The sequence below is a fragment of the Clupea harengus genome, unplaced genomic scaffold (genome assembly GCF_900700415.2).
Source record: "Clupea harengus unplaced genomic scaffold, Ch_v2.0.2, whole genome shotgun sequence".
In the NCBI taxonomy this organism is placed as follows: Eukaryota; Metazoa; Chordata; class Actinopteri; order Clupeiformes; family Clupeidae; genus Clupea; species Clupea harengus.
In genome coordinates this window covers 40,017-48,839 of record NW_024879990.1, presented here as the reverse complement: position 1 = coordinate 48,839, position 8,823 = coordinate 40,017, and the positions used below count along the sequence as shown (strand labels likewise).

Genomic DNA, 8,823 nt, shown 5'->3' with positions numbered 1-8,823 from the left:
CAGACTCCTGCACATCAGATATCTGCCAGCATCACTGGAGTAGCAGGATCAACGCTCATCCTTTCAGAAGTGAAGTTTGTTTTTGTTTTGTTTTTTGTTTCCCATAGCGGACTATGTAAAAACAGCTGTATTCCATCCTTTGTCCATTCAATTTTCACTAAATTATCAGATGAGATACAGTCCAGCGTAACATTCATACCCAGAGGTGTGTTGATTGACATCAATTCATCTGCATCACAAACATCCAAGAAAATATAATTAATCATCATACGTGAAGGTAAGTTCTTTAAGGTGATTCTCACAAAATATATCACTTTTCGAAAATATTGCCGACTGCACTCTATGAGAGCACAATGTAAAACGTAAAATAACATTTTCAATAATGGTAGTACCTCCACATGTAATACGCAGCAGAATCCCACAGACAACCAGATACTGGATCTGAATACTCTTAGCCATGGAAGAAAAGCCCTGCGTTGTCCATGAGAACGGCAGTAATGTCGGTCGGTCCCACTTTGCAGCGTAGTGAAAACCTGCAGTGGTCGATAGGTGTATATGGTGTATAGGAGGAAGTGGTTAGCAGCTCAGGAGAATGACGCTGCAGAGAAATGTGCTCTTCAGCGTGGCTGGAGGTGGCTGCATGATAAGAAACTATTACAAATCTCCTCTTGCTACTTTTTGTATGGCTTTTTCTTGAATGGACACGGGGAAAAAAATCAAATTTTATCACATAGAGCACTACATTTAAACCTGCGTGCAAACCATGCCTGAGGGTACAAAAATAATAAACCATTGAGAGAGGTAGAACTTTATTACATGAGCATTTTTGTAATTTGATCTTTGATTGGCTTAACATAGCATCAGGTGATCATTTATCCATCTACCTACCTAACGACACCAAAACACCTCTCAGCGCCCCCCACTTCCCTTCATTGCCTTAACCTGCCGCCTCAGGGCTGAGAAAGGAAGCACTAGTTGTACATGTTAGATTCCTGTCCATCTCTGCGTGGCGGTGTTGTTCCGACATGCTCTCAGTACTGAGATTAGCGCCAGTAGCAATACACAGAGATAAGACACCCCATCAGAAATACGTTCCTCAGTTCAAAGTGTTACACGTATAATCTTTCCTCATACCTGCTACTTCAGAATGTTGAGGTACAGAACGCTAATAAAACTACAGTGCAGCAGTATGATTCTCAAGAGATATTATGGTCTCAACACCAGTCTCAAGATCAAAGTCCAAGGTCTTGGTGTCCTCTTGATCTCAGGCAAATATATATTTTGGTGTCATCTTGGCCTTGAATGTAGACATAAGAAATTCTAACCCCAAGTCTCGGAACAATTCATTTATTTTTAGTCTGTATCCCTTTGCACTCATTCAGTGCAGTGTTTATTAAGTGAGTCCAACACCATCACGAGAATGGTCTGGAGCTGATTATACCAACTATGGCTGGCAGGGCAGACGCTGAGAGACTACAGCAAAGGCTACCCTCTCCACAAGAGATTCTGCAATGAGTGCTGGACCTCCACAAACCATTCCTAACTATGGGGAGTAATAAAGAGGAAAGATCTAGACTTAAAAGTAGAGAGGGTGTTAATTGTATAGGTGAAAGAAGGATGTCTTTGAGGTCTGTTTCATGTGGCTGTTGAGAGAGAGGTTCTGATCTATGAGTATACCAACATCCTTAACACTTGGGTTGGATATCGGTGAGAGGCCATCAAATGTAGGTTGGTGGCTAGTGTTCCTCTCAAATATTCAGGGCCTACAACCATAACTTCTGTTTTGCCTGAGTTAAGAAGGCTAATGTTGTCATTACATCTGGCTTCATGGATAATTGAGTATCAACGCCATAGGAATGAAAATTGATGCCATACTTCATTACTACAGAGCGGTGTCAAGTGCAAAGAGAAGAGCAGGGGTCTAAGTGCAGAGCCTTGGGGGACTCCATCTCTTACCTTTGTATGACTAGATGGTTCCTTATGGTCATGTACAAAATGACGATTTTAGCATAAATCTTTATGTAAGTACGATTTTCTTTAAGAAAACTGTATGGGGTGGTGGAAGTTTCTATCTCATGTTAAATGTGCTGCTATGTTAGTGTGACCGTCATGCCACTGAAAGACTAAATATGTTCTATGACCGCTGAATTCGGTCCGGGGGAATTTGAGATACTGGCGCAGGGATCACAAGGCCATGCTATTAGGCCTCTATGTTACCTTCTGAACTCCAACTCTAGGAAATAACTGAGGCCTTACTATCTCTTTATGGTCTGCTTTAGTGGCCAGCCTTGTAGAACTAGAATCTTCTACGTTTGTACAAGGTTGAGTGGTTCCGCTACCATAATATTTTTGTATCCACTTTCGTGTTGGTATGTGCATCTGTTTCTCTGTCTGATTTATGCCTTTGTGGACATATAACTAAATATTTTCCAGATCCTGATCAAACAACACCTGGAAGTCAAGTTTGTAGAAAAGAACAAAGTTGCTTTGATACTGTTTTTTCCCCAGTATTTTTGACAGGAAAGGGAGGTTAGATATTGGTCTGTAGTTGGCTAGGTTATCGGGGTCAAGGTTTAGCTTTTTAAGAGATGTTTTGATATCTTTAGACCCATAATGAAGCATAAGGGTTGCAAAGAACGTTCCTGCATGTGCCTCTGTTTTCACCCTCTGACACAACATACTTACTGGTAGCGACTGACGAAGGAATGCAAAGAGAAATAAATATGAAGGCAAATTTCTTTTTCTGTCTCAGATCGACCAGAAACACTGGGCTGGTTCATAATTTAGTAACTTGAAATAAATAGCGTTGTTTGCAAGAACAAAGTAAAAAGCCAAATGAAATGATCTGCATGAAACAGCATGGTAGATTAACTAACAACTTGTAAAAATGTGTGGGGACACAATGATGATGTGTTTAAAACGTTGTACGTAGATAGATCTTAATTAGAGAGTACAACACGTGACAGCACAAAGCCTGTGGTTTTCAAATCTACAGAAGTCAGCCTTCAGCCCTTCTCTCTTCAGCACCCTTTCAAACTGCACAAATATGTTAGATCTCTATATCTATCTTTTTTTCTCTTCATTCACTGCGTTCTGTTTTGCTTTTACTCCCTCTCTCTCTCAAACACTCGTACACAATTTGTTATGGGGTCTGTTGGCCTCATTTCTGTTGAAGTGTTTCTGTGAAACTCTGGCACATCCTGTGTAAACCGCAATGACAGTTCCCCTTCTTACAGACCAGCAACCTCTTTAAGAGGTACACACCCACATGTATGTGCACAAAATAGTATTGTAATAATAATATAATAATATTCTGCCTTTTCTACATATAGTATCACACATATCATGAATGTCATCTTTTGGTTTGTATACGAGGTTGTATGTAGCAATCTGTGGCTCTTGCTAGTTTGTCTCATGCTCACTGCTTCTGCCGCAGATGTTCCTGTAGTGGTTGCTGTAGTAGTTAGTGCTCCCACATTATATGTCCTCTATGTGTAGACCTGAAAGGATTACACAATTCCTTTTTTTAGTTTTTCTGACTTTGAGGGTCTGAGGAGGGATGGTTTTACCACAGGCCTGATAACATTGCCTGTGTGTGTGTGTGTGTGTGTGTGTGTGTGTGTGTGTGTATGTATGTGTGTGTGCGTGTGTGTGTGTAGTTTGGTGTGTTTGGGTACAAAGACCCACCCCCTCTATTTAGTTGGCTAAGGGCCTGATCACACAGGTATTCATGATTTAAATATAAAGTACAATAAAGCTTGAAGGTGCTATAATTCAAACATTTGTAAATGTACAATTACATCTGAGAGCATTATATATCATGTATATAATGTATTGCATGTGTAATGGCAAAGACCATAGAGCTGTAGAGTTGGTTCTGTCACCGTCTGCAGCTAGAGGATTAAACTGAATAGAATGTTTCTGTGCTTTATATTCATCAGTTCAGCTTGCAGTGTGTGTGGAATTGGAACAATACTGTGTATCGGGGTTTTAAAACAAATGGCAACTGTCTCTCTACTGACATCTACTGTCAATCTTTGTCTTTTCAATATGCAGAAAATGTATTTGTGTGGAACATCCATTTGTTGATCACACAAAAACATTACAAACTTTTTTGTTTAGTCACACTGTGATACATCATCCAACCCAAAGGCCACATATTCCTTATGGAGTTAACCATCAAGGATTGTGATATTTCAGACAACAAATCTGCCTCTCAGATGCCTCAACTTATTTATGAGTTTCTGTTACATTTCTGATGTGTTCCTGCAGGACTGAAGGAGAAAGTGTTGGCTGATTTAATGTAAGTGTGTCTGTCAGCCGCGTCACAATAACTTGGGCTAAGTACCTCTACCTTCCTCTCAGCCCATTGCCCATCTGAATGAGTAGTCGGCAAATCCACAAAGCCATGCCACACAAGGACATCACTATTTTACTTACTTTGTCAACCAGCTATGGACCACCTGTTGCTTGATGTGTAACTCTGGGGCTGCTTGATTCGAAAGGACACGTACCAATCACATAAAAACATGAATGCAAAAGAATTTAAACTAAATTATTTGTTTATTACCATTAGTTTATACCAAATTAAATTACTCAATCAAATACATTTTAGGTTTGTTTTAGAATCAGTTTAGAGCAAGAGAGAGTAAGAGCAATTACAATAACTTAAGACATATATTCTCTAAATTACACAAAATCTACAATTCATTACAAATCCATGCAGTTGTCACGAGACGTCAAGCTAAGACGGGTATATTCAACGAAACAGATTTATTCATGAAAACAGCCAGGGAACAGGGAAGTGAAAACACAGGGCATACATACTAACAGACAGGGAAAACACTTTGAAGTAGGCTGGACTAACTTAAAGCCAAAACGAGAGAAGACAGAACTAAACTACTCTTGAGTCACACTCAGGACCACAAAAACAAGGAACTACAACTAAGAAGGAGGAACACAAACGGGGAGAAACTAATAAACTAACAGGGGATATTAAACTAACACAGAGACTATACTTAGGGACACAAACAGTAGAGCAAACAAACAGAGTCTAACTCTGGCTAATGTGCGCGAGGACGCGGAACAGAAAAACGCGGCTCAAAGCCGGACAAGAAAGTCACGAACGACCTGGGGTCGTGAGCACGGAGCTCTGGGAAATGCAGGCTTCGTGTCCAGGAGGCATAGAGACTCGCTGACATGGAAGGCAGCGGACTGAGAATCTTGCTGGGATGGAAGCCAGCGGACAAGGAGTTCGTTGAGGTTGATATCCAGGAGGCGGAATCCCGGGGACAGGAACAAGGACTGGATCGTCTCGGGCATTAACTTCGTCCGTATAGCGATAGGACCAGACATCGGAGTGAGGGGAATGAGGAGTATATGAAGGGTGTGAAACAGGTGCGTGTGATTGTGATTATGATATGGGAGAGATGTGCAGCTGGGGGTGCAAACAAGAATAATGAGGAGACAGCTGGGAGAGTGAGTGAGAGTGACGGCTGACTCACACTCACGGAGCATTCACACACATCCGTTGGAATGCGTTGCGCCAACGGATGGCGGAGGAGGAGTCTGGCGCATGGGGTTCTGTTGATACCAGAGACGTTATAGTGAGATTGACAGGTCAACAAACCAATCACGCCACTAGCAAGCTGCTTACCTTGTAAGCAGTAGCATGCTAACATTAGGTAGGGTGCTCACACACCTCGCAAATCCTATCAGACGTATTTTTCAGTTACAATAAAGGGGTTTTTACATTGTACAGTGTCTATTTCTCGGTAACTTTTAAAAAATCTAAGCAAAAAAAAGTCAAACAAACAACTTTTGGGTACAAATACGACCATCTACGGAGTTTGGTCGCCATCTTTTTTTTTTTGAGCTTGCCGCTTTCTAGACGTGAGCATATACGGGATCTGATTGGCTAGCGCCTGTGCTGTCAGTTATGCATGAAAGGCAATTTGATTGGCTGACGCATGCATTGCCTCTCGAAAAGTTGAACATTCTTCAACTCTTGCTGCAAGCAAAGCATGAAACGCAACGCACGGGAACCCAACGGAGCCATAATTCAGTTCGGCAAAGGATGACATCACCCCATTCAAAGTGAATGGAGATCCGTCAACCCTGATGGATCAACGCATTCCAACGGAAGCGTGTGAATGCTCTGTATATGCATTGGAATGCATTGATCCAACGGATGACGGAGGAGGAGTCTGGCGCATGGGGTTGTATTGATAACGGAGACATTATAGTGAGATTGACAGCATGCTAACATTAGATGGGGTTTTTACATTGTACCTTGTCTATTTCTCTGTAACTTTTAAATAATCTAAGCCAAAAAAAAAGTCAAACAAACAACTTTTAGGTTCAAATACAACCATCTACGGAGTTTGGTCCGGCATCTTTTTTTTTTTGGAGCTTTGCGCTCTTGAGACGTGACCATAAACGCGATCTGATTGGCTAGAGCCTGCGCTTTCGTATTTGCATGAAAGGCGATTTGATTGGCTGACGCATGCGTTGCCTCTCGAAAAGTTGAAACATTTTCAACTCTTGCCGCAAGCAATGCGAAGGAACTTAGCGTTTTACTGAGGGTGCTATGAAATGCAGGTGATGGCCTATGTGTCACATGGTTCTCTACTACAACACCTCCCCACCAAATCTTCTGTCATCTGTTTACATATTTGCTACAAAAGTGTCTTTGGGTTACATGAAAAGCATTATACAAATCGATTGTATTATTATCATTAGGCTGCTTCCGACGGACATGCACAAAGCCGCGTTAATTTGCAAAGGTCACTGACTAAATGCATGCAGCATGTTATAGATTCCGCAATCCCAAATATTTCACTAACTTCAATGGGGGTTAAAGTTAGGCGTCAGGTGATCACCAGGTCACCACTACCATGTCAGAGTGAAATTAAACTAAACTTAAACTAAACACAAATAGTTAAATTCATTTTAAACTAAAGAGGTGTTAGATTTAGGTGGTGTGCATAACTTCACATTGTACACGTTCTGTGTAAACAACCCCCAAAGGTTAGTTTGCATAGCACCAGGTCACAGCCATCGAGGTGGCCACTGGCCTTTAGTCTATGTTGATGAGCCATCAGACATGGTTCCTGGCTTTTGTGTGCCTTGGAGCTAGAAACATTAGCTGGCTTTTGTCTACAGCCACGACAGGATGGTCGAGGCCACAAGGCATTAGCATCTATATGGCCATACCTGACCATAGCCCCAGTCAAGCTAGACTTTCCCCTCTGACCTCCAGACACACCCATCCCCTCCCATTTACACCTCATGTTAATTCTGCAATATAAAAAGTCTGTATTCTCTGTAATGTTTGAAGAAGATGAAGCAAGGAGACCAAGCCGTGAGCAGACGTGCCTAGCGCATGCTCGTGCTGCGCCGAGCTGACCGTGGCTAGTGACTGAATAAAACACATTCTTTCGCTAAGCCGTCTTCTACAAGTCTGTTATTCCTGAACAAACTAACTTGAACCAAGCGTGGGCATCCGACGAATTCGACGGAGGACAGCGAGATCTTTCAGAGGGCAAATTAGAATTTACTAAAAAAGAAATGCGTTCAAAAAGTATATACAGTATTATTTCCGTTCACAATCATCAACTAGAATTCGCATTTCCTGAAGGAAATACCAGTGCATGAAATGCAAAAGTTAAGAAAGGAAGAAGAAAGGAAAGAAGAGTGAAAGAAGAGTGAACAAGAGTGGCTATGGATAAAGACAGTAAAGAGAGTGAAGAGGAAAAAGTTTGAAAGAAGAGAAAATGGACTGAAGTAGAGAGATAGAGTGTGAGAAAGAGGAGTTGGAGAGGGATAGAAAAAAACAAGTGGATGGAGGTTCTACAGAGAGAGGGAATGAGTGAGAAGAGGAAGGAGATGTTAGAATGATCGATGGATAAAGTGGAAGATATAGACATGGCATGGAGGAAGTAAAGGAAAAGGAAGGGAGGATAGAGGACTGTAAAGTCAAAAAAGGCTGACAAAGAAGTTGTAGGAATGGATGGACAGAGTAATTGAAAGAAGAAAGTTAGAGGGATAGTATTTGTACTAGTTTTTCTTTAATATCTTAAAAAGTATAAAGTTTAGAAAAATACATAGATACAAATACATGTCCTTTACAAGACCTACGCGCCAAAGTTCAAACAGAGTTTCTACGTTAAGCGGTTTGAGCTGAATTAAGCGCAGAAGTTTGGTACGAAGAAGAAGAAGAAGCCTAGGAATAACAATACAGGGCATTTCATGCACTGTAATTAGCACAATGGGTTGTAATTTTGAGAAAACTGTGCATCATAATTGATGTTCTATTGGAACAGAGTTCACAGAGTTGAAGGATAACGCTGTCACACACAACTTCTTCTCGTGGATGGGCTGAACAGGCTCAGCCCATCGATGCAATGCCATTCAATGCTGAAGTGTTGCAATCAAAGCTCAGAAGAAGGACTAGCAAGCAGGAACACACACACACACACACACACACACACACACACACACACACACACACACACACACACACACTCTCTCTCTCTTACAGAAAGTCAATCACACACACCCAAGTTAAATCACACCCACACTGATTCTAGTCAAGTCAAGACGTGAAGAAACTCCTTTCCGGTCTCAGTCTCCGACTCACATGCGGCCTCACACCACCAGCTTGTGCTTACAGGGGAGGGGAAAAAGAAAAATTTCTTCATCCCTTCACCTTCACATCAGTCAGAAGGTAAGCTGATCTACTTCACTAGAGCCATCTTATCTCTTTTATGACCTCTGTTTATTTTCAGTTTAATTTGCTGAACACACTTCAGTACTGAGAGC

At 41.5% G+C, this 8,823-nt stretch overlaps 1 long non-coding RNA gene across 1 annotated transcript; it reads right to left on the bottom strand.

The window, feature by feature from the left end:
* Positions 1–75: 75 nt before the first annotated feature.
* On the bottom strand, positions 76–537 carry LOC122131068. The gene is made up of 2 exons (XR_006152010.1): positions 393–537; positions 76–229 (listed from the first exon to the last, which is right to left on the bottom strand). It is a non-coding gene; the product is annotated as an uncharacterized LOC122131068 (long non-coding RNA).
* Between the last annotated feature and the right edge of the window lie 8,286 nt (positions 538–8,823).